General features: G+C 40.1%; 1 protein-coding gene and 1 non-coding gene across 9 annotated transcripts in view; one reads left to right on the top strand and one right to left on the bottom strand.

Annotated features, from left to right (window-relative positions):
- The window catches only part of WDR33 (WD repeat domain 33), a 108,859-nt gene that overhangs the window by 7,845 nt on the left and 73,923 nt on the right, over window positions 1–27,091 (top strand). The window contains exon 2 of one of the 8 annotated variants that reach the window (XM_073885527.1): window positions 22,904–23,048. The exons of the other annotated variants lie outside the window; for them this stretch is intronic. The gene's annotated coding sequence lies outside the window, so the exon portion shown is untranslated. The remainder of the gene's footprint in view (window positions 1–22,903; window positions 23,049–27,091) is intronic. 8 annotated transcript variants of the gene reach the window in all.
- Window positions 12,395–12,501, bottom strand: LOC112813209 (U6 spliceosomal RNA). The gene has a single exon (XR_003205472.1). It is a non-coding gene; the product is annotated as a U6 spliceosomal RNA (small nuclear RNA).

The raw sequence follows: 27,091 nt of genomic DNA, 5'->3' as shown, positions 1-27,091 counted from the left end.
GCCGAAGGCAGTCGCTTAACCAACTGAGCCACCCAGGCACCCCTTCAATGAAAATTTTAAACTATCCATGTATATTGGGGCACCTGGGTGGCTCAGTCGTTAAGCATCTGCCGTAGGCTCAGGTCATGATCCCAGGGTCCTAGGATTGAGCCCTGCATCAGGCTCCCTGCTCGGCGGGAAGCCTCCTTCTCCCTCTCTCCCTGCTTGTGTTCCCTCTTTCGCTGTGTCCCTCTCTGTCAAATAAATAAATAAAATCTTAAAAAAAAATTTATCATCTTAACCATTTTTTAAGTGTACAGTTCAGTAGTGTTAAGTACATTCACTTGTGCCACAGATTGAGAAATTTTTTTTATCTTGCAAAACTGAAACTCTGTACTCATGGAACAACTCCCCATTTCTCCCTCCTCCAGCTCCTGGCAGTTACTGTTCTACTTTGTTTCTATAAACATAAACATATATACATATAAACATACCTCATATGATTGAAATCATGCATTATTTCTTTTAGTGGCAGGTTTATTGCACTTACCATAGTGTCTGCAAGGTTCATCCATGTTGTAGCATGTGACAGGATTTCCTTCCTTTGACAGCTGAACAATAATCCATTGTATGTATATACCACATTATGTATATCCATTCATCCATGGGGCATCCATGGCTATTGTGAATAGTGCTGCTGTGAGCATGGGTGTCCAATCTGTTCAAGATCCTGTTTTCAATTCTTTTGGATATATACTCAGAAGTGGGATTGCTGGATCATATGATAGTCTATTTTTAATTTTTTGAGGAGCCTCCATCCTGTTTTCCATAGTGATAATACCATTTTACAATACTACTAATAGTATAAAAGGGTTCCAATTTCTCCACATTCTCACCAACACTTATTTCCTGTTTCTTTCATAGTAGTCATTCAAGTAGGTGTGAGGTGATACCTCATTCTGTGTATTTTTTTTTTTTAAAGATTTTACTTATTGAGAGAGTGCGAGCACATGAGCAGGGGGAGGGGCAGAGGGAGAAGCAGCAGACTCCCTGCTGAGCAGGGAGCCCAACGTGGGGATCAATCCTAGGACCCTGATATAATAACCTGAGCTGAGGGGTGCCTGGGTGGCTCAGTTGGTTAAGCATCTGCCTTCAGCTCAGGTCATGTTCCTGGGGTCCTGGGATTGAGCCCCACATTGGGCTCCCTACTCCGCGGGGTGTCTGCTTCTCCCTTTCCCTCTGCTCTTCTCTGCTTGTGCTGGTGCAAGTGAGTGCTCCCTTTCTCTCTCTCGCAAATAAATAAAATCTTTATTTTTTAATTTTTGTTTTTTTAAAGATTTTATTTATTTGACAGAGACAGTGAGAGAGGGAACACAAGGAGGGGGAGCGGGAGAGGGAGAAGCAGGCTTCCTGCCGAGGAGGGAGCCCGATGCGGGGCTCAATACCAGGACCCTGGGATCATGACCTGAGCCCAAGGCAGTCGCTTAACCAACTGAGCCACCCAGGCACCCCGGGTTGTCTTTTTATTATCGAGTTGTAAGAGTTCTCTGTAAATTCTAAATGCTACATGTCCCTTATCAGATTTATGATTTGCAGAAATTTTCTCTCATTCCGTGGATTGTCTTTTCACTTTTCTTTCTTTTTTTTTTTTTTCTTAAATCTTTGCATTCATACTCACTTTGAGAAACAACATCTAGACCAGGGGTAGGCAGACTTTTTTTTTTTTTTTAAGATTTTATTTATTCATTTGACAGAGACACAGCGAGAGAGGGAACACAAGCAGGGGGAGTGGGAGAGGAAGAAGCAGGCTTTCCTCAGAGCAGAGAGCCCGATGCGGGGCTTGATCCCAGGATCCTGGGATCATGACCTGAGCCGAAGGCAGGTGCTTACTGAGCCACCCAGGCACTCCCGTCTTTTCACTTTTTTTTTTTTAAGGTTTTTATTTCATTTATTTGAGAGAGAGAGAATGAGAGATAGAGAGCACGAGAGGGAAGAGGGTCAGAGGGAGAAGCCGACTCCATGCTGAGGAGGGAGCCTGATGCGGGACTCGATCCCGGGACTCCAGGATCATGACCTGAGCTGAAGGCAGTCACTTAACCAACTGAGCCACCCAGGCGCCCCCGTCTTTTCACTTTTTTGATGGTGTTATTGAAGCACAAAAGTAATTTTGATGATGTCCACTTTATCTCTTTTTTTCTTCTGTTGGTTGTGCTTTTGGTGTCATATCTTTTTTTTTTTTTAAGATTTTATTTTTAAGTAATCTACACTGAACGTGGGGTTTGAACTCACAAACTGGAGATCAAGAGTTGCACGCTCCGCCGACTGGAGCCAGCCAGGCACCCTTCGGTGTCATATCTAAAGAAGGCTTTGTCTCACCCATAGTCATGAATATATATATTTGCTGTATTTAATGCAATTAGCAATTTGTCAAGCTTTTGATTTACCCAACCAAGAATGTGGATTGTTATCCATGGTTGTAAATATGAATATGACTTTGACTTTTTGGTTAGAAAGTTATAGAGAGTTTTACTTTTGTGGTTAGAAATCTATAAGCTTTTGGGGCACCTAGGTGGCTCAGTCGGTAAGCATCTGCCGTAGGCTCAGGTCATGATCCCAAGGTCCTGGGATCGAGCCCCACATTTCCCTCTCCTGTCCACTCCTGCTCTGTCTTGCTAGTGTGCTCTCTCTCTAAAATAAATCTTAAAAAAAAGAAAAATCTGTAAGCTTTAGTTTTGGTTCTAATAAAAGCAGTTTTACATAATTATTGAACCTTCAATTCTATTTATTATTATTATTTTTAAAGATTTTATTTGACACAGAGAGACACAGCGAGAGAGGGAACACAAGCAGGGGAGTGGGAGAGGGAGAAGCAGGCTTCCCGCGGAGCAGGGAGCCTGATGCAGGGCTTGATCCCAGGACTCTGGGATCATGATCTGAGCCAAAGGCAGATAGATGCTTAATGACTGAGCCACCCAGACACCCCTATTTTATTTATTTATTTTTTATTATTTATTTATTTAAAAAAATTTTTTAAAGGTTTTATTTATTTATTTGACAGAGAGAGACACAGCGAGAGAGGGAACACAAGCAGAGGGAGTGGGAGAGGGAGAAGCAGGCTTCCCGTGGAGCAGGGAGCCCGATACGGGGCTTGATCCCAGGACCCTGGGATCATGACCTGAGCCAAAGGCAGACGCTTAACGACTGAGCCACCCAGGCGCCCCTTTTATTTATTTTTTTAAAGATTTTCTTTATTTGAGAGAGAGAGAGATCGATCATGGGCAGGGGGGATGGGCAGAGGGAGAAACAGGCTCCCCATTGAACAGGAGCCCAATGTGGAGGACTCGATCCCAGGGCCCTGGGATCATGACCTGAGCCGAAGGCAGGCGCTTAACTGACTGAGCCACCCAGGTACCCTGAACGTTTATTTCATAAAGGAGAGGTTCATGTCAAATAATGAAGGGCATATATTTTATTGGTGAATTTTTTTAACTTCATTTTTAATATTTGATTAACTCTCAGTTTATTGTATCCTTAATAACCACTGTATTTTTGAGATCCAGACTGGTTTGGAGGGAAATATCAAATTATGATAGTGTGTGTCATAGGGTAATTGAAGACACTGCATATGCTAAATACTGAGGAACTTGTTAGGCTTTAGGCCAATATGGGTAATAGAACTAGAAACTGAGGACTACTGTTTCCCAATCAAGAGGCACTCAAAGCCTTAAGCTTGTCATTTCATCTTGCTATTGACAAAGTTGAAATACACAGGACCATCTCTTTAGGATCGTTGCTTTGGGAATGATTTTGTGTGTTCTGTTAAGTGCTTTTACCTTCAATTTAGGTGGTTGTTTTTAACCTTCAGTTTAGTTGTTAAACTAGGTTAAAAATGAGCTGAAAGAAACTTTGGAAAATTCTTAACTGCTCCCTGTGTAATCTTGAAATTATAGAATTGGTTTATTTCTGGAGGTCATCACATTTAGACCTTTTAATTTGAATATGAACAGGATTGAAGAGATTAAATTTGTTTGTAGTCGCATAGTGACAGAATCCAGGTCATCTGAATACCAGTTTAGTGTTCTTTTTTCCACCTTTACAAAAAAACCCAGAGCATTTCGTAGTATAACTTGTAAGGGCTTTTTGGTTCATTGTCTTTGGGAGACAGCTAAAGTTACAACAGTTACATACCTAGAAGAGCCTAAAACAGGAAGATCTTCCATCAGGAATTAAGAGATTACATTGTTTTGTGGTCCTTAAGTTGCTACATATAGCTTTGCTCAGAATTGCTCACCAGTAAGGACTTTGGTGTACTTTTGTTTTAGTAATGCAGTGATTTTTAGCTTTTAAATCTGCATTTAGCAGACTTATTTCTTGGTAGGTTTTATAAACACACCCACCCACGAACCCACCCACACATCCCAAATGTGTTGCTCAGTGCCTCCTTCATGTTTCATGTACTCAAATTATAGTTGATATTAATAAAGAGTATTTTTCACCCACATTTTCTACCCACAGTGCTCATTTCCAGTTATATTTTTTACGTCAGTTTTGTGCCCAGAGTATACATTTCCAGTTTCATGTGTGACCATGTTCCTAACACTATAGTTAGGTAGCATTACTTTTATAAGTTATTTTGTTTTTATGCATTCACTCATTCATTTACATACTGTATGCATGTGTTAAAGTAAAAGGTACAAGAGGATGTACAGTGATCTGTCTTCTTCCTGCAGTTGTCTTCTCCTTTTATCTATCCAGTAGCTATCCCTGTTAACATTTTGTTACAAAATCTTCCAAAGTAATTTTGAGGTATATGTAGCAAGTTTATATACTGTAGATGTGTATATGTTCCTTTTTTTGTTACTTTTCGCATACACAGTAATATTTTATACATTGTTTTGTACTTTGCTTTTTTTGACTTGACAATGTATCTTGGCGATCCTAAAGAGAACTACCTCCTTTATGATAGTTGCATAATATGCATTGTATGTATATTTCATGGTTTACTTTAACTAGTTCTCTACTTAATAGTTGTGTGGTTTCCAGACTTTAGCTATGCAAAAGGTGCTTCATTGAATAACCTTCACATATGTATAGGGATAAATTCATGGAAGTGGAATTGCTTGGTCAAAGTATGTGCACTATTACTGTATGAATATGGTTGTTTTACTCACATCAAACTTGTATTATGGTTTTTGCTTTTGTTTTTAAGATTTTATTTTTTAGTGAGAGTGAGTGCACAAGTGGGGGTGGGGTATGGGGAGAGGGACAAGCAGACTCCTTGTCGCATGGGGAGCCCAGTGAAGGGCTCGATCCCAAGACCCTGAGATCATGACCTGAGACGAAGTCGGATACGCAACCGAGTGAGCCACCTGGGCACCCCTGCTTTTTTTTTTTTTTTTTTTAAGTGATCTCTATACCCAACTTTGGGCTTGAACTAACAACCTAGAGATCAAGAGTCGCTTCTCCACTGACAGAGCCAGCCAGGTGCCCCTGGATTTTGCTTTTGGGAGTGATGTTGCTTCTCAGTAAGTGATGAGGAGTCATTCTGGTTTTATTTTTTTTTAGGATTTTATTTATTTATTTTAGAGAATGAGAGCTCATGGGGGAGGGGCAGAGGGAGAGAGAGAGGGAGAGAGGGACAAGCAGACTCCATGCTGAGTGTGCAGCCGGGTGTGGGGCTTGATCCTAGGACCCTGAGACCATGATCTGAGCCGAAACCAAGAGTCAGATGCTCAACTGACTGAGCCACCCAGGCACTTAGAGGAGTCATTCTTCAGCATTCTTCAGCAATGAGGGGAATTTAAAATCACTAATTTGTCCCTTTTTGGTAATTTTTATGGGATATATTTTTGCATAGTAAAATGTTATGCAGCTCATTGAATACCTTATGTAAGGTAGATCCCGAAAGGCAGTTCATTAGAATCTTGTTTTGTTTAGGGAAAAAATTCAGATTTTAGTAAAAATTTATGAAGAATGTAAAAAATTTAGCAAAAGATGTTAGTAAAAACATATACTCATTTTTCCCTGCATTATTATAGTTGATTAAATTGTTTTCTGGCCTCTTATCCCTGTGTTACATTTCATAGGATAATTTATTTTTCTAAGATTCACACTTTCTTACTTACATTTCTGGGATGATTCATCATTGTCTCCAACGCTAGTGTTACACTTTTTGGACCTCATGGGGTATCTGATGAAAGTTGTATACTCTTTTCCCAGGAAAAATGTAAATATTCATATTAGAATTCTTGCAACTTGAAGTGGGGGGTGTCACTGAAATCCTTTTGCCTGTTTATGTATCCATAGACCCCAGGTAAGTCTCACTGCATTATTTGATAGATTTAGCATGTCTTTAGCATGTCTAGGTTGGCATAACATGAATTTCAGAATCTAGCTCCACTATATGAACTTAGGTTTTCAGCTTTTTCCTCTGCTGCTCCCTCTTAACACTTACCCTGTCCATGAACCACTTTTAAAAACTCAAGTGCACCTAAAACGAATACAGTGTTATATGTCTGTTGTGTCTCAATTGATACAAAAACCTTTTACTAGGGGCGCCTGGGCGGCTCAGTCGTTGAGTGTCTGCCTTCGGCTCAGGTCGTGTTCCCAGGGTCCTGGGATCGAGCCCCGCATCGGGCTCCCCGCTCCGCGGGAGGCCTGCTTCTCCCTCTCCCATTCCCCCTGCTTGTGTTCCCTCTCTCACTGTGTCTCTCTCTGTCAAATAAATAAATAAAATCTTTAAAAAAAAAAAACAAACACACCTTTTACTCCTATTGCTGTTTTCTTTGCTTGGAATCCCCCTTCTTCCCCTTTTCCAGTTGGTATATTCCTTCTTTTATCACTGCATAAATTAATTTACCTGAAACTTTTCTGTTTTACGTCTTTGCTTCCCCACTCATTAATTTTTGTTTCTTCCCATAGCATTCCCTCATAGCATTTTAAAAATAATCCTTCATAATATATTTAATAAGGCCACTAGATTATCACATACTTACTGAGTACCTACTGGGTTCCAGGTCTAGTTTTGTTTGTTTGTTTTGGTGTTAAAATATGCTTAACATAAAACTGACCATTTTAACTTTATTTTTTTTCTTCCAGTGTAGTTAACATTTTTAAGTATACACTTGTTTGACATTAAATACATTAACAGTGTTGTAGAACCATCTATCTCCAGAACCCTTTCAGCTTTTCTAACTGAGACTCTGTACCCATTAAACACTAACTCCCTATTCTTCCCTCAGCCTGTGACAAGCACCATTCTCCTTTCTGTCTCTATGAATTTGACTACTCTAGAAACCTCATATAGTGAATATTTCCTAATTCATTCTATGAAGCCAGCATTACCCTAATACCAAAACCACATAAAGATCATAAGGAGGAATACTACAGATCAGTATTTTTCATGAATATAAAATGCAGACATTCTCAACAGAATAGTCAGTTGAATCTAATGGTGAATAAAAAGAATTATATACATTATGACAAAATGGGGTTTATTCCAGGTATGCATGCCTGGTTTACACTCAAAAATGAACTAATGTACTTCATTACATCATATGAGTTTATGAAGAAAATTTATATTATGTTAATAGATTAATCAGGCACATCTACAAAACCCTCACACTCAATAGAAATTATGCGGTGCCTGGATGGCTCAGTTGGTTAAGCGTCTGACTATTGCTCAGGTCATGATCTTAGAATCCTGGGATCAAGCCCTGTGTCTGGCTCCCTGCTCAGCGGGCAGTCTGCTTGTTCCTCTCTCTCTGCCCCTCCATCTTCTCATGCTCGCTCCCTTTCTTGCTCTCTCAAGTAAATAAATACAATCTTAAAAAAAATAGTGAGAAATTAGATGCTAATATCTGGAACAAGGCAAAGATGTCCATGCTTGCCACTCCTTTTCAACACTGTCCTGGAAGTCCTAGAGAATGCAGTAAGACAAGAAAAGGAAATAAAAGACAGATTGGGAAGGAAGAACTAAAATTATTTTTGTTCATAGATGATGTGATTGTCTGTGTAGAAAATTTCATGAATTAACAAAAATCTTCTGTAACTAATAAGTGATTATAGCAAGGTTTCAGAATACAAGGTAAATATACAAAAGCCAGTTGCTTTCTTATATACCAGCAATGAACAATTCAAATCTGGAATTAAAGCAGTGCCATCTGTATTAGCCCCCCCCCCCCAAAAAAAACACAACGACTTAGGTTTCATCCAAAAAAAGTGTACAGGGGCGCCTGGGTGGCTCAGTTGTTAAGTGTCTGCCTTCAGCTCAGGTCATGATCCCAGGGTCCTCGGATCGAGCCCTGCCTCGGGCTCCCTGCTCAGCGGGAAGCATGCTTCTCCCTCTGCTTGTGTTCCCTCTCTCGCTGTGTCTCTCTCTGTCAAGTAAATAAATAAAATCTTTAAAAAAAACAAACAACAACAAAAAAACCCCCCAAAAGTGTACAAGATCTACATGAGGAAAACTCTTTGGAGTTTCCTGTAAAACTCTTTGAAGGAAATCAAAGAATACCTAAATAAATGGAAAAATTTCTCCATATGCATGAACAGGAAGATTCAATATTGTCAAGATGGCAGTTCTTTTCAATTTGATTTGTAGATTCAGTGTAAGCCCAGTCAAAATCCCAGCAAGTTATTTTATGGATATTGATAAAGTTCGTTTTACTCAGGTAAATATTATCAGTGGCTACTAAAGGGTTGATTGCTGGAAAACAGAATATTCACACATTTCTAAGGCATTACCTAAGGTATTAAACATTTTAGATATACACAAAAGTTGAAAGAAGTTAGTAAATACCATATACTTGCCTCCCAGATTCAACATTTGTTACAATTTTACGGTATTTTGTTTTTCTATTAGTTTGCTAGGGCTGCCATAACACAACTGAGTGGCTTAAACAATAGTCACTTACTGTCTTACAGTTCTAAAGATTAGGTGACTGAGATCAAGGTGTCAGTAGGGCCTTGTTCCCTCTGATGGTGTTAGGGAAGGATCTGTTCCAGACCGCTCTCCTAGTTTCTGGTAGTTCCTTAGCTTGTGCCAGTGTAACTCCATTCTTTACGTGTGTCCAAATTTCTCCTTTTTATGAGGACACCAATCCTATTGAATTACAGACTCATCCTATTCCATATGACTTCATCTTAACTAACGACATCTGCAATGTCCCTATTCCCCAATAAGATACGGAGGGTTAGGACTTCAGCATAGTGATTTTGAGGAGGGGAGGTAATTAAACCTGTAACAGTCTATCTCTGCATTCATACATATGTATATACATATTTTTTAACTATTTGAGAGTAATTGCAGACATCATTACATAATGCTTCATTCAGCATGCAGTAGCAACATGCAGTATCACATCTAAGAAAATTTGCCATAGTTCCCTATTATTATGTAATATCTGGTCTACATTCAAATGGTCTTTGATATTTTTTTTTTCAAACCCCAGGACCTAATAATCAAGGTTTATGTGTTCCATTTGGTTGTATCCTTGATCTTGTTTATTTAGAGCGGTCATCCTGCTTTTTAATTTTTCATACACACACTTTTTATTTTTTTAATTTATAAAATAAAAAAACTTTAAGGTTTTATTTATTTGAGAGAGAGAATGAGATAGAACATGAGAGGGGGTAGGGTCAGAGGGCAGACTCCCTGCTGAGCAGGGAGCCGAATGCGGGACTCCATCCCGGTACTCCAGGATCATGACCTGAGCCGAAGGCAGTTGCCTAACCAACTGAGCCACCCAGGCGCCCCCCCAAAAAACTGTTTTTTTAAAGATTTTTTAAAAAAGATTTTATTTATTTATTTAATAGAGAGATAGAAAGGGAGCACAAGTAGGCAGAGTAGCAGGGAGAGGGAGAAGCAGGCTCTCCACGCAGCAGGGAGCCTGACGTGGGGCTCGGTCCCAGGATTCTGGGATCATGACCCGAGCTGAAGGCAGCGGCTTAACCAACTGAGCCACCCAGGCACCCCAAGATTTCTTCTTTTAATTTATTTGAGAGGGAGAGAGAGTGCACAAGCAGGGGGAAAGGGCAGGAGGAGAAGGAGAAGCAGACTCCCTGCTGAGCAGGGAGCCCTAAGTCAGGCTGGATCCAAGTCAGGCTGGATCTGATGCCAGGCTGGATCCGAGGACCCTGGGATCATGACCAGAGCCGAAAGCAGACACTTAACTGAGTCACCCAGGAGCCCCTCTTTTTTTTTTTTTTTTTTAAGATTGAGAGACTCGCGACTTGTGCGCGATGCGCGTGGAGGCGCACACGTCTGTTAATGGGGGGAGGGGCAGAGAGAGAGGGAGATAAGCAGACTCCCTGCCCAATACAGAGCCTAGCAACTGGGACCTCATCTCACAACTCTGAGATCATGACCTGAGCCAAAATCAAGAGTCAGAAGTTTAACAGACAGAGCCCCCCAGGTATCCTCATACACTCTTTTTAAGACTTTCTCAGAGAAGTATTTCAGTAGCAGATCAAGTCTCTATGCTCTGCCAACCTGTTGAGCGGTAGTTGAAACCACCATTTGCTTTCTCTGTCCAAGAGTCTTAACAAAGAAGACATGTCTCTTGATAGTTAAGAGGGTTATTAACATTAATTAATTGTCTCTGTTACAGTTATTCTGGCAAATGAACTTTATCTCTTTGTGTATCTCAAGGATTGTCTTCCCCACTCCCCCAAAAGGTTTATTTTGTATGTGCAACAGGTATTCTGTATTTTAAGTTTAGACTATCTGGAACATACACTTTCTTCTTTTTTTTTTTTAAGATTCTTATTTTTATTTTTTATTTATTTTTTAAAGATTTTATTTATTTGATGAGAGAGAGAGAGACAGCGAGAGAGAGAGAGAGAGACGGCGAGAGAGGGAACACGAGCAGGGGGAGTGGGAGAGGGAGAAGCAGCCTTCCCGCCGAGCAGGGAGCCCAGTGCGGGGCTTGATCCCAGGACCCTGGGATCATGACCTGAGCTGAAGGCAGACACTTAACAACTGAGCCATCCAGGCGCCCCTGAACATACCCTTTCAATTTGGTGAAAATTCTCTTAGCTCATTCCTTGTAATATACAAACAGAAAAATTAATGTTCTGTGAGCAAATTCTTTTTTTTTTTAAGATTTTATTTATTTATTCGACAGAGGGAGACATAGCGAGAGAGGGGACATAAGCAGGGGGAGTGGGAGAGGGAGAAGCAGGCTTCCCGCTGAGCAGAGAGCCCGATGTGGGGCTCGATCCCAGGACCCTGGGACCCTGACCCGAGCTGAAGGCAGATGCTTACTGACTGAGCCACCCAGGCACCCCTGTGAGCAAATACTTTGCTGATCCTCTGTACTGCATAGTTAATGTTTTTTCCTTTGTAACTAATAAGTATCTTGGAGGTGATACTTTGAAATTATGTAAATATACTGCTCTCAAACTTTTGTCCACTAATTTTAGCATCCATTGGTGGAACCTGTATGCAGCAAGTATTATTGGGTGTTCCAATGGTGATTTTCTGTTAGTATATATTTTAATGGATATCTGTGACAATTTTTATATGTGCCAGGCGGCATGCAAGACATTGGAAATACAGAGATTAAAAACATTCAGTCCTGGGGCGCGGTGGCTCAGTTAAGCATCTTCCTTTGGCTCAGGTCCTGATCCCAGCGGGGAGCCTGGTTCTCCCTTTCCCCCTGGCCCTCCCCCACTGTGTGCCTGTGCGCCTGTGTGCCCGCGCGGATGTGCGCACACTGGGGCATGCATGCTCTCTTTCAAATAAAATCTTTAAGAAAAAATAAAAACATTCAGTTCTTGCTTACATGGAAACTGCGATTTAGGCAGAAAGATAGACATGTGGCTTTTTACCAGTGAGATATGTGTTTTCAAGGATTATGCATAGTATATTTTGGGAGTGCAAAGACTGCTGAATAAATTGAGCATAATCACAAATTAACAAAAATAATTTAGAACATCAGTATAGGAATCTACTAATAATGGTTGTGAGAGTATCTGGCAGAGTTGGAGATTTCAGAAGAGTATTTTAAAAAGAAAAACATCAGGGGCGCCTACGGGTGGCTCAGTTGTTGAGCGTCTGCCTTCCGTTCAGGTCATGATCCCAGAGTCCTGGGATGGAGCCCCGCATCAGGCTCCCTGCTTCGTGGGAACCCTGCTTCTCCCTCTCCCACTCCCCCACTTGTATTCCCTCTCTCGCTGTGTCTCTCTCTGTCAAATAAATAAAATAAAATACCTGAAAGGACAAAAAAAAAAAAGAAAAAAGAAAAACATCACTCCTACCTTCTTATAAAAGTAATCCATATCTGTCGTGGATGGCTTGGAAAAGCTGAAGGTATAAAGAAGACAGCCAAATATTACTGTAACTCCCATGCATTGTTACTTTTTTTCTTTTTATGTTCCTTTCCATTTTGGGGAGCTTTTTTTTGTTGTTTTGTGTTGTTTTGTGGAACGTTTCATGAATTTGCATGTCATACTTGTGCAGGGACCATGCCAATCTTCTCTGTATTGTTCCAGTTTTAGTGTATGTGCTGCTGAAGCAAGCACCTATTTTTTGGCTTTTGCACAAAAGCATACGGTTCTTTTAAAGTAATTGTTTACAATCTGATTTTTCCACTTAACATTGGATCGTGTAGTTTAAATGTTTCAAGATATTTAGTGATTATAAAATTCCATGTTATAGATATACAGAAGTTATTAGTTATTTCTCTCTGGTTGCTTATGCCTGTGAACTTGACTGAAAGACTTTTTGCAAAACAATATTTTATTTGTCTACATTGATCTCTATTAAATCATAGAATGGTTTTCTGAAATTTATTTTTTAAAAAGATTTTATTTACTGAGAGAGAGCGCTCAAGCAGTGGGGAGGGGAAGAGGGAGAGGGAGAAGCAGGCTCCCTATTGAGCAGGGAGCTCAATGTGGGTTTGATCCCAGGACCCCGAGATCATGACTTAGCCAAAGGCAGACGCTTAACTGACTGAGCCACCCTGGCACCCTTAGTGGTCCTTCATCTTATTCCTTCCTTTAGAGATCAAAGTGTCAAAAATTTCTCCAGGATAGGCAAGGAAGTTATCAGAGCCCTAAATAGAGGCCAATTTAGCTTTCCTAGTTTCTTGTTCTTTGTGCTCTAGTGATACCATATCCCCTACCCCCAAGATTTAGGTGTTCTGTGGAGGCATTGCAAATAGATGTTACAAAGAGTATTAGAGTGGTACAACTTTGCTGTGTATCTTTTTTACCCCACTGAGCAGGGAGCCTGACGTGGGGCTGTATCCCAGGACCCTGGGATCATGACCTGAGCCGAAGGCAGATGCTTAACCGACTGAGCCACCCAGGTGCCCCCGGCATTTAACCTTTTCTTAATAATCAAGTAAACTAAAATACAGCCTAGAAGAAGTGTTTTTTTTTCACCCAAGGCAGCAAAGATTCTTTTTACTTAAAGCTTTATGTACAATGATGATCAGTGCGATTTGAGTTTTAGTAGGATATGTTTTCAAACAATTCAAATATATGGGGTGCCTGGGTGGCTCAGTCGGGTAAGCGTCTGCCTTGGGCTCAGGTCATGATCCCAGGGTCCTGGGATAGAGCCCCGTCGTGTCGTATTGGGGCTTTCTGCTCAGCAGGGAGTCCGCTTCTCCCCCTCCCGCTGTCTCTCCCCCCTGCTTGTGTGCTTGCTCTTCCTTTCTTTAAAATTAAATAAATAAAATCTTAAAAAAAAAACCCCAACAATCAAAAAAAACCAATTCAGATATCCAGCAACGAGACATGTTTTAAAGGTAAACTGTCCAGGGGCGCCTGGGTGGCTCAGTCGTTAAGCGTCTGTCTTCGGCTCAGGTCATGATCCCAGCATCCTAGGATCAAGCCCCACATCGGGCTCTCTGCTCCATGGGAAGCCTGCTTCTCCCTCTCCCACTCCCCCTACTTGTGTTCCTGCTTTCTCTCTCTGTCAAATAAATAAATCTTAAAAAAAGGTAAACTGTCCAAGCAGTTTTTATTCATTAATATTCATAAATACACATAGCAGCTTCATTAGAGATTTCAGTTCCTCTTCAGTTCCAGAAGGGAGGGGGGTGGGGGATGGGGTAACTGGGTGATGGGTATTAAGGAGGGCATGTGTTGTGATGAGCACTGGGTGTTATATGCAACTAATGAATCACTGAACACTACATCAAAAACTAATGTACTGGGGCGCCTGGGTGGCTCAGTCGGTTAAGCGACTGCCTTCGGCTCAGGTCATGATCCTGGAGTCCCGGGATCGAGTCCCGCATCGGGCTCCCTGCTTGGCGGGGAGCCTGCTTCTCCCTCTGACCCCGCCCCCCATGTGCTCTCTCTCTCATTCTCGCTTTCTCAAATAAATAAAATCTTAAAAAAAAAGAATGTTAAAAAAAACTAATGTACTATGTGTTGGCTAATTGAACATAATAAAAAATAAAAATAAAAATAAAAATCTCAGTGGTCATCATCAGTAGGAATGAAGAAATTTTCTCTACCACAGTAGCAATAAGAAGATAAAATTAGCAATAATTACCTAATATTAATTCTTATTCTGTTTATCTGCCATAGCTAGGTCAATTCTATTTACCTATTTTTTTTTTAAAGATTTTATTTGTTTATTTGACATAGAGGGAGATAGCGAGAGAGGGAACACAAGCAGGGGAAGTGGGAGAGGGAGAAGCAGGTTTCCCGCCGAGCAGGGAGCCTGATGCGGGGCTCGATCCCAGGACCCTGGGATCGTGACCCGAGCCGAGGGCAGACGCTTAACAACTGAGCCACCCCAGGCACCCCTATTTACCTAATTTTATTTACCCAGTTTACCAAATTGAACTGTATAAATTCAATAAATTATTTTTTATAACTTTTTTTGCACTATATTTTTAAAATTGAGGTATAGTTGACATAAAATATTATATCATTTTCATGTGTACAACATAATGGTTTGATATTTGTGTGTATTGCAAAATGATCACCACAGATTTCGTTAACAGCCATCACCTTACATAGTCACAAAGTTTCTTTTCTTGTGATGAGAACTTTTAAGATCTACACTCTTAGCTACTTTCAGATGTGCACTACAGTATTATTATTTTTTAAAGATTTTATTTATTTGTTTGACAGAGAGCACGAGCAGGGGGAGTGGTAGGCAGAGGGAGAGGGAGAAGCAGCCTCCCTGCTGAGCAGAGAGCCTAACCTGGGGCAGACACTTAACCCACTGAGCCACCCAAGCGCCCTGCACTACAGAATTATTAATTAGAGTCACCATAGTGTCCATTACATCCCTATGACTTATTTTATAACTGGAAGTTTGTGCGTCTTGATCCCCTTCACCCATGTCTCCCACCTCCATCCCCCGCCTCTGGCAACCACCAATCTGTTTTCTTAAGTCTATGTGTGTGGCTATTTTTGTTTGTTTTTAGATTCCACATGTAAGTTTCACCTATACGGTATTTGTCTTTCTCTGTCTGACTTATTTCACTTAGTCCTCAAGGTCCATCTATGTTGTCAAAAATGGCAAAATTTCATTCTTTTTTATGGCCAAATAATACTGCAGTTCTTAATTCACACACGCACACTTTCTTTATCCATTTATCTGTTGGTGGACACTTGGGAGGTTGTAAACATGGGGTGCATATCTTTTTGAATTAGTAGTTTTGTTTTTTTTTTTCAGAGAAATACTCAGAAGTAGAATTGCTGGGTCATAGAGTAGTTACTGTTTTTAATATTTTGAGGAACCTCTATACTGTTTTCCATAGTGGCTTCACCAATTTACATTCACACCAACAGTGCACAAGGTATCCCTTTTCTCCACATCCTTGCTGACACTTGTTTAAAAAATTTTTTTTTTTAAATCAGGGTTCCAGGGCGCCTGGGTGGCTCATTCGGTTAAGCATCTGCCTTCAGCTCAGGTCATGATCCCAGAATACTGGGATCAAGCCCTGAGATTGGGCTCCCTGCTCAGCAGGGAGCCTGCTTCTCCCTCTCCCACTCCCCCTGCTTGTGCTCTCTCTCTCTCTCTGTTAAATAAATAAAATCTTAAAAAAAAAATCAGGGTTCCATCAAGGTTAGTTATGTCTCTTTAGTGTCATAATCTAGACTAGGTATCCCTTTCCTCTTTTCCTCTCAGTATCGCATAAGCACATATGAAAGGACAGCAGTTTTTTTTGACAGTCGTATTTTCCATTTAAAATTAATTTTGGGGGTGTGGTGGGAGGCTCAGTCATTTGAGTGTGCAACTCTTGATTTCAGCTCAGGTCATGATCTCAGGGTCCTGGGATCAGGCCCTGTGTCAGGCTCTCTGCTCTGCAGGGAGTCTGTCTCCTGCTCCCTCTGCCCCTCCCCCCGCTTGCACTCCAGTACTCGCTCACTCTCAGAAATAAATCTTAAAAAAAGTAAAATTAATTTTGGTTAAAAGTATTTAAAGAAAAAAGTGTTCCAAATAGATTAAATGTTAGGCTTTTGCCTTGTTTGTGTATTTGAAATAATGTAATGGTGAAGCTGATTGTCAGTTCTCTAAACATACTGTATTGGACTGAATTCTCCATTTGGAGAGACCTATCATATGGATAGCAGGCATGTTGTTTTTCAGTCTTACAGAGCTTCCAGTTAAAACTATCCCAGGTTTATGGTTGAAATCTTAATCCAACATAGAATAAGCAGCTGAATTTATATTTTTGTCATTTATAAATGAATAATATCTGGTCATTAAAAGAGATCGTATTATTGCTTTAGAGAGGTTATATACATGTATGCTGGAATAGAAAAATATATTCTTAAAAACAACTGAATTTTGGCTTCTATTTGCCAAGTTGAGTAAGAGGGTGAAATTTTACAGTGTTTTTTATATTTATTTTTATTTTTTTAAAGATTTTATTTATTTATTTGACAGAGACACAGTGAGAGTGGGAACACAAGCAGGGGGAGTGGGAGAGGGAGAAGCAGGCTTCCCGCAGACCAGGGAGCCCGAGGCGGGGCTCGATCCCAGGACTCCAGGATCATGACCTGAGCCGAAGGGAGATGCTTCACTGGCTGAGCCACCCAGGTGCCCCTACAGTGTTTTAAATTGAGTTTTTAATGTATCCCAAAACATTAACTATTACCAGTGAAACAAACTCATTTATTTTTGGGAAACTTCATTTATTTTGGGGGGTAATACATTTAAGAGATGGTCTAACATTCAAAAGTGTTGACTAAATTTCTTCTCACCCTTACATTAAGTCATCTAGTTCCCTTCCCGAGATAGACTCACTGGTAAAGTTTCTGGTATATTTTTCTATAAGTGTATAAGCATATACAAACATGAGTGTGTTTGTAGCACCACTGTCCTGCTTTATTCATTCGTTTGTTTTCATCACAACCAGGATAGCCAACCAAGATAGTTTTATTTATTCTTTTTTAGAGTCTGTAGATTTTTCCATTTCCTTCTAAGGTTTATATTTATAAGGTAAAAGCATAGCTTTTGTCATTTTCATAAGTGAATTTGGAAAGTTTAGGAATGGGTCAAGTTTCCAGTGTTGGTTATAGCTCTTGTGAATAATTTGTAATAATACCTTAAATTGCTAATATACTTCGTAGTTTGTGAAATTTTTTTCTGTGCTAGTTATTTGAATTTAACTGTATGGCAGTGGTGAGTTTTAAAACAGGTCAGAACTACTTTCTTTTTTTTTTTTAAGATTTTATTTATTTGAGAGAGAGAATGAGAGAGAGCGAGCATGAGAGGGGGGAGGGTCAGAGGGAGAAGCAGACTCCCCACTGAGCAGGGAGCCTGATGCGGGACTCGATCCCAGACTCCAGGATCATGACCTGAGCCGAAGGCAGTCGCTTAACCAACTGAGCCACCCAGGCGCTCCATCTTTTTTTTTTTTTTTTAAGATTTTATTTATTAGAGTGTATGAGGGGTGGGGGCGGGGGTGGGCAGAGGGAGAGGGACAAGCAGACTCTCGCTGAGCTTGGAGCATGACTCAGGGCTTGATCCCAGGACCCCGAGATCATGACCTGAGGTGCTTAACTGACTGAGCCACCCAGACACCCCTCAGAACTACTTTCATGATTATACTAAGATATTATTAGGCCTTTTACTGTGTTAACATTTCTACTTATGGTGTGAAAGTAGTAATGGATAAAACTGCTGGCTCCTTAGCATGGTTCAGGGCAGTGGTACCAAACTGTACTAATAGTCATTGTATGTTTACTACCACCTCACACTGGTGGTTGAGAAGAAAAAAGCCAGTTTCTCTTGAAATGTCATTGGTGAATCATTAAAAATAGTTATATGTCAAGCCTTGAGTATATGTTTTAATTTATTTTATTTTAGTTCTAGTATAGTTAACGTACAGTGTTATATTAGTTTCAGGTGTATAATATAGTGATTCAGCTATTCCATACATCACCCAGTGCTCATCATGACAGATGTACTCCTTAAACCCCATCACTTAAGTCACCCATTCTCCCACCTACCTTGAGTATGTGTTTTTTTTAAATATAGCATGCTGTGGACTGAATCATGTCTTTGTAAAATTCATATGTTGAAACCCTAACTACCAATATGTTGGGATTTGGAGATTTGGCCTTTGGGAGATAATTAGGTTTAAATGAGGGAATGAAGATAGGGGCCTCCTGATGCACCCTTATAAGAAGAGACACCAGAGAACGTGCTGTCTCTTTCTGCCATATGAGGACATACCAAGAAGGTGGCTCTCTGTAAGCCAGGAACCTGGCACCCTGGTCTCAAATTTTCAGTCTCCAGAACTGTGAGAAAATAAATTTTTGTTTAAGCCTCTCAATCTGTGGTAGTGTATTATGGCAAGCCAAGCAGACTAACGCATAGTGTGTGATGAAGTGGGAAGTGTGGATAAACCACTTTTGCGACTTACAGAAGTATTACAGTTCCCTTGAGGAAATTTTGTAATGTTAATATTCACTTTTTCCATGGAACCTATTTTTTACTTGGAAGGATGAAAGACTGTTGAAATAGAGGCAGGGCATGGATAGGGAGGAGCCCAAGTTAATATCAGGAATGAAAGAGGGGCTATCACTGCAGATCTTATAGATTAAAATAATAGTAGGAGAATACATGAACAACTCTATGGCTAAAATGTGGCAACTTTAGTGAAATTGATCACTTCCTTCAAAGAACAAACTACCAAAACTCATTCAAGAAGAAACAGATAACCAGAATAGTCTTCTCTTAAAGAAACTGAATTCATAGTTAAAAACCTTCCGTTAGAGGAAAGTTGAGGTCCATTCAGATTATTTCACAGGTGAATTCTACCAAACATTTAAGGAGGAAATAATATCAATTCTGTACAATCTCTTTCAGGAAATATTAGAAGGAATACTTATCAACTCATTGTATGGGGCTTGATATAGAACTAGATTAAAATATTACAAGAAAAGAAAGCTACACCAGTATCCTTCATGAACATAGATGTAAAAGTCACAACAAAATGGTAGTAATTAAAATTCAACAATATATAAAAAGGATGATACATCATGACCAATGGGATTTATTTTGGGAATGCAGGGGTGTTCTACATTTGAAAGTCAGGCTAATTAACTATATTAATAGACTAGGAAAAGCCATATTATCATCTATGTAGACAAATAAGCATTTGACAAAAATTCTTTCTTAAATATTTCATTTATTTGAGAGAGACAGAGATAGATGGCGAGAGAGCACGAGTGGGGAGGAGAACGAGAAGCAGGCTCCCTGCTGAGCAGGGAGCCCGACACAGGGAGCCTGACGTGGGGCTGGATCCTGGATCTGTGCGATCCTGGGATCCCCAGAATCATGACCTGAGCCAAAGGCAGGCACTTAACTGACTGAACCACCCAGGTGCCCCTGACAAATTCTTTTTTTTTTTTTAAGATTTTATTTATTAATTTGACAGAGAGATACACAGCGAGAGAGGGAGCACAAGTAGGGAGTGGGAGAGGGAGAAGCTGGCTTCCTGCTGAGCAGGGAGCCCGATGTGGGGCTCTATCCCAGGACCCTGGGATCATGACCTGAGCTGACGGCAGACGCTTAACACCTGAGCGACCGAGGTGCCCCAATTCTTAATTTTTCTTTTTCTTTCTTTCTTTTCTTTTCTTCTCTCTCAGTCTCTTTCTTTAAGATTTTATTTATTTATTTGAGAGAGAGAGACTGAGAGCACGATGGGGGGAGGGGAGGCAGACAGAGGGAATGGGAAAAGCAGACTCCCCACTGAGCCAGGAGCCTGACAGCAGGCTTGATCCTAGGACTCTGGGATCCTGACCTGAGCTGAAGGCAGATGCTTAACTGACTGAGCCACCCAGGCACCCCTCTTAATACTTTCTTGCTAAAAATTCTTATAGATTAGGAATAGAAGCATTTTTCTTTCACATGATGAAGGGCATCTATAAAAATTTATAGCTAATGTCATACTTAATAGAGAATACTTAATAATGAAAGACTGAATGCTTTCTCCTTTAAGACTGAGAACAGTGCAATAAGGCAAGAAAATGAAACAAAGCTTTTAGAACAGAAAGAAGTAAATTGCCCCTATTTGCAGATGACATGATTGCCTATGCAGAAAACTCCAAGGAATCTATATGAAAGCTTCTAGGACCGACATGTGAATTTGGCAAGGTTGCAGAATAAATGGACAGTGTATAAAAATTAATTGTATTTCTTTATACTAGCAGTGAACAATGTGAATGGAAATAAGTAAAACACAGTTCCATTTAAATAGCGCCAGAACCAGGTATAAATCTGACAAAGCATGTATAGAATCTGTGTGCCTGAAACTACAAAACATGGATGAAGCAAATCAAAGAAGGCCTAAGTAATTGTAGAGAATTACCTGTTTGTGGTTTGAAGATGGAGTATTGTTAAAATGTAATTTCTCCTCAGATTGGTCCATAGAGATAAAAATCTCAGCAACATTTTTATAGGTAATCTTTTAAAAAATTATAAAATGGCAAAAGAATACAAACTGCTAGATCACTTTTGATAAAGAACAACAGAGTTGGAGAATCTGATCTGAAATCTAGCTGATTTCAAGGCATTCTGTAAAGTTACGGTAATCAAGATATTGAGGGTAGATGCACATAAAGTAAAAGTTGATTTCAGCAAAGGTGTAAAAGCAATTCAGTAGAAAAAAGATAGTTATTTGACAGCGAGAGAGCACAAGTAGGGGGACAGTAGAGGGAGAGGAAGAAGCAGGCTCCCCGCCAAGCAGGGAGCCCGATGCAAGCCTCGATCCCAGGACCCTGGGATCATGACCTGAGCCGGAGGCAGATGCTGAACCGTTTGAGCCATTCAGGCGTCCCGAAAAAAGATAGTCTTTTTCAGCATATGCAGTTGGAACAATTGGACACCATATGAGAAAAAAGGATTTCAGACCATCCCTTACACATGATATGAAAATGAACTCAAATAGATCAGAGATCTAAATGTAAAATGTAAAATAATACAATTGGCAGAAGAGAACAAAGGAGAAAAATCTTTGTAATTTTTCTAGGGGTACCTGGGTGGCTCAGTCAGTTAAACTTCTGACTTCAGCTCAGGTCATGATCTCAAGGTCCTGGGATTGAGCCCCATGTCAGGCTCCCTGCTCACTGGGGAGTTCACTTCTCCCTCTCCCTCTGCCTTTGCCGCTCCCCCTACTTGTGCTCTCTCTCTCTCCCCCTCCCTCTCTCTGTCAAATAAATAAAAAATAAAATTTTAATAAAAGAAAAAAACCTCTACAATAAGAAAACAACCCAATTAAAGAATGGGCAAAAGATTTGAACAGAAACTTTGCTGGATAAGATATATGGGTGGTAAGAACCAAAAAAATGCTCTATCATTAGTCTTGAGGGAAATGCAAATTAAAACCACAATGAGATAACTACTATTTATCTGTTAGGATGACTAAGAAACAAACAACCCTTCTCTCCCTAGCTGACAATATCAAGTATTAATGGAGATGTAGAGCAACTGGAACTTTCATTACATTGCTAGTGGGAATGCAGAATGATACAGCCACTTTGGGAAATCTTTTGGCAGTTTCCCATAAAGTTAAATATAAACTTACATGACCCCACAGTTTCAGTCCTAGATATTTACCCAAGAAAAATGAACACTTAACATTCACACAAAACCTACACATGACTGTCAATAGTAATTTTGTTCAAATTGCCATAGGCAATTAAAGTGTCCCTGAATTGGTGAATGGATAAGCAAACTGGTATATCCATAGAATTCAACAAGAAAAAAGAAATTATTGGTACTTGGGACAACATTGGTGAATCTCAGAAGTGTTATGCTAAATGAAAAATGCCATACTCAAAAGGGTACACAGTGTGTGATTCTGTTCATACGACATTCTACAAAAGTACAGTGATGGGAAACAGAAGCAACATGGTTGCCAGGGACTAGGGGTAGTGGTAGGAAATTGATAACAGGGTTCTTGATTGTGGTTATTCTGTGATTCTGTGCATTTGTCAAAACTTAGAAATGTTCTAAGTTCTAAAGTTCACTTTTTGGTGAATGTAATTTTAGAACCAAGTTAACCAAGAGTATGAGAAGACAGGCAAGAAACTGGGAGAAGATATACTTGCAGAAGATATATCTGATAAAGGATTGTTATCCAAAATATACAAAGAGCTCTTAAAACAGAGCGCCTGGTTGGCTCATTTGGTTAAGTGTCTGCCTTTGGCTCCAGTCATGATCCTAGGGTCCTGGGATGGAGCCCTGCATCGGACTCCTTGCTTGGCAGGGAGCCTGCTTCTCCCTCTCTCTGCTGCTCCCTTCTCTCTCTCTCTCTCTCAAATAAATAAATAAAATCTTTAAAAAAAGAAAAGCACTCTTAAAACTTAACTGAGAAAATGAACAACTTGATTAAAAAGTGGGCAAGGGGCACTTGATTAAAAAATGGGCTGGCTCAGTTGGTAGAGCATGTTGCTCTCTCTCTCTCTCTCTCTTTTAATATTTTATTTATTTATTTGACAGAGCACAGGAGGGGGACCGGCAGGCAGAGGGAGAAGGAAAAGCAGACTCCCTACTGAGCAGGGAGCCCGATGCTGGGCTTGATCACACAACCCTGGGATCATGACCTGAGCTGAAGGCAGACACTTAACTGACTGAGTCACCCCAGGTGCCCCTCTTTTTTCTTTTTTTTTAAAGATTTATTTATTTTATTTAAGGGAGAGTGTGCGAGCAGGAGGGGTGGGGCAGAGAGAGTCTTAAACAGACTCCATACTGAGCATGGAGCCTGTTGTGGGGCTCGATCCTAAGACCCTGAGATCATGACCAAGCAAAAACCAAGAGTTGGACGCTTAACCACCTGTGCCACCTAAGGTGTCCCAAGCATGTGGCTCTTGATCTTGGGGTTGTGAGATGATCCCCATGTTGCGTGTAGAGCTTAGATTAACCAAAAAAAAAAAAAAAATGGGCAAAATATCTAAACAGACACCTCACCAAAGAAAATATACACATGTCAAATAAGCATATGGAAAGATGCCTAACATGACACATCATCAGGGAACTGTCAGTTAAAACAACGAGATACCACTACACACTTATTGGAATGTCTCAAATCCAAAACACCGATAGTAGTAAATGCTGGTGAGAATATGGAGCAATAAGAACTCTCATTCATTACTGGTGGGAATGCAATATGGTGTAGCCACTTTGGATAGTTTGTCAGTTTCTTACAAAACTAAGCGTACTCTTACCAGAGGATCCAGGAATCCTCTTCCTCCTTTGTATTTACCCAGATGAGTTGAAAATATGACTATACAAAAACTTGCACATGAATATTTATAGGAGCTTTATTTATAATTGCCAAAATTTAGAAGCAACCAAGATGTCCTTCAGTGATAAAGTAGTACATGCAGACAATGGGATATTAGTGCTAAAAAGAAATGAGCTATCAACTCATGGAAAAGACATGGTGGGACCTCAAACACATACTGCTGAGTGAAAGAAGCCATACTGCTTTAAAAAAATACTTCCATCACAATTTTTTAAATGAATTTATTTATTTTTAAAAAGAATTTATTTGACAGAGACAGCGAGAGAGGGAACACAGCAGAGGGAGTGGGAGAGGGAGAAGCAGGCTTCTTGCTGAGCAGGGAGCCCGATGTGGGGCTCGATCCCAGGAGCCTGGGATCATGACCCAAGCGGAAGGCAGATGCTTAATGACTGAGCCACCTAAGTGCCCCAATATTAAATGAATTTAAAAGAAAAGAATGATAAACCATGGCATTCAAACGAGTATGTGGCAGGTATTTTTCTTGAAGGGGAATGTAGGTAGAGTGTGCAACGGAAACAATTGTCAGTATTTGTTAGTGATAAAAATTGATTTGTAAGGAGATACAAGTTTTGAACACTTGTATCTGCCTTTGAGATTGAGTTTCCCAGTAATTAATAGTTCTTACTTTTTAAAATTATTATTTTTTTAAGGACGGGTCTATTTCTCATATGCTTCCACATATACGTCTATGAACACTTGTGTCTTAATGAAAGAAGATGTTGCTTGAAAAAGAAGGTTTTCACACAGTGTAGGTTCAGTGAGATAAGCATATGGCTGTTCTCACATGCTTCTACATGTAAGTTTACATATACTTATATTTTAATAAATGAAAATGTTACTTGAAAGACACTTTATATGCAGTGTAGTTTCGAAGAGGAAAGCACAGGACCATTTCCATATGCTTCTACATACAAATTTACAAATACATATATATTAATGAAAGACGATGTTACTTGAAAGATGGTTTATACACAGTGTGGTTTCAGTGAGTTAAGCATACGGCTGTTCCCTTATGTATCTACACATACGTTTACAAACTGGTGCCGTAATAAAAGAAGGATGCATTAAACACAGTGTAGTTCAAATGAATTAAGCATACTGCTGTTCCCATACGCCTCTATACATGTTTACAAACACACGTATGTATTAATGAGAAGAAGATGTTACTTAAACAATGGTTAATAAAGACTCTGGTTTTGGGGTGCCTGGTGGCTCAGTTAACCGTCTGCCTTCGGCTCAGGTCATGATCTCAGGATCCTGGGATTGAGCCCCACATCGGGCTCCCTGCTCCGCAGGGGGTCTGCTTCTCCCTCTCCCTCTGCCCCTCCCTGTGCTTATGCTCTCTCTCTCTCTCTCAAATAAATAGAATCTTAAAAAAAAAAATACTCTGGTTTCAGTGAGTTAAGTAAACTGCTATTCCCATATGCTTCTACACATACTTTAACACTTCTATCTTAATTAAAGATGTTAGTTGAAGACCAATGGTGATTTTAATAAAAATGATTATTTTGTTTTATAAGAAATGTGAGTTAGATGATATGTATAGTTCTGTGAAACCAGTGTTTTCTAAATGATCAGTGCATGATGTAAAGTCATGTGTGGTTAAAAGTTCCAATGTGCAAAATAAACAAATGCACTTTAATGTAACCGAGTACTAAAAGCTTACTGATGTGATTTATTTAATTTTTATATTTTAATGATTTCATTTATTTAAGAAAGTGAGAGAGCACGAGCAGGGGTGGGGGGTGAGAAGCAAACTCCCCGCTGAGTGGGGAGCCTGATGTGGGGCTTGATCCCAAGACCGCTGGGATCATGAACTGAGCTTATGGCAGATGCTTAATGACTGAGCCACCAGGCGCCCCTTATTGATGTGATTTTTAGATGCCACATTGTCAGATTTTGTTGGAATATTAATATTCACAATTTTCTGAGAAGGCTATTAAAATACATTTCCTTTTTACAAATAAATACATATCTGTGTAAGTACATATATTTATACTTCAACCCAAATAACATACTGCAACAGGTTGAATGCAGCAGACATGAGAATCTAGCCATTTCAATTAAATTAAGCTAGACATTAAAGAGATATGAAAACAAATGTAAAAAATAAATGTCACTCTTTCTACTAGTTTTTGGGGAAGGGGAAATAATTACTGTAATGGGTTTATCATTTTTTATTTTTATTTTTGTTTTTTTATGGTGAAAATTGTATATTTAGATTTAGCCAGCTGGACTCAGTTTAGATGGTCCCAGTTTTTTTTTTTCTTTACAATCCCAATTTTGTTGGTAACATCCAAAGCATCATAGTCAGGAGCCAGTCCAACATATGCTTTCTCTCCTTTGGGTCTGATCAGGGTGTTGACCTTGGCCACGTCAGTGTCAGAGCTTCTTCACAGACTGTTTGATCTGGTGCTTGTTGGTCTTAACATCCACAGTGAACACAAGTGTGTTGTGTTCTATTTTCTTCATGGCTGACTCGGTGGTCAGGGGTAACCTAAGGATGGCATAGTGATCAAGCTTGTTTCTCCTGGGGGTGCTCTTTCGAGGATATTTGGGCTGCCTTTGGAGACGTAGTGTCTTGGGATGTTGGAATGTTGCTGATAGGTGGATCTTTTTTTGTGACTGGCTGCCTTTCAGCACTGCTTTCTTGGCCTTCAAAGCCTTGGCTTTGGCTTTGGCTTTGGAAGAGGCAGGGGCTTCCTTCTTTGTCTTTGGCATCATGTTTGTGAAAGGAGGGTTTATCATTGTCTTAAATACATATAAAATATTTTGAAGTTTTCTGTTTTAATTTCTAAATGGCAAATGTCTAAATATCTCAATAAACAAAAATTTGGTGGAATCCTCAATTTTTTAAAAGATATTATTTATTTATTTGTGAGAGAGAGCACAAGCAGAGGGAGCTGCAGGCAGAGGGAGAAGCAGGCTCCCTGCCAAGCAAGGAGCCTGATGGCGGGACTCCATCCCATGACCTGAGCTTACGGCAGATGCTTAACCTACTGAGCCACCCAGGTGCCCTGGAATCCTCAATTTTTTTTTTTTTTTAAGATTTTATTTATTTGTCGAAGAGAGAGAGCTTAAGTACAAGCAGGGGGGAGCGGCAGGCAGATGGAGAAGGAGTCTCCCTGCTGAGCAGGTAGCCTGATCCCAGGAGCCTGGGATCATGACCTGAGCCGAAGGCAGACGCTTAACCAACTGAGCCACCCAGGCATCCGGAATGCTCAATTTTTAAAGTAAAGGTGTCCTGAAATAAAAAGTTTAGGACCTTGCTACTCTAAGGAAACTGTTTCAGAAGTAAGCTATCCAAGTTACTTGGATGTCTGGTGTTTCCCCAATTTTTTTTTTTTAGATAAAATTGTATTTACTTAGAAGTATTCAGAATG

The sequence above is a fragment of the Callorhinus ursinus genome, unplaced genomic scaffold (genome assembly GCF_003265705.2).
Source record: "Callorhinus ursinus isolate GAN/ISIS: 27379988/994484 unplaced genomic scaffold, GSC_fseal_2.0 scaffold2, whole genome shotgun sequence".
Classification (NCBI taxonomy): domain Eukaryota; kingdom Metazoa; phylum Chordata; class Mammalia; order Carnivora; family Otariidae; genus Callorhinus; species Callorhinus ursinus.
This window is presented reverse-complemented; position numbering and strand designations above follow the sequence as displayed.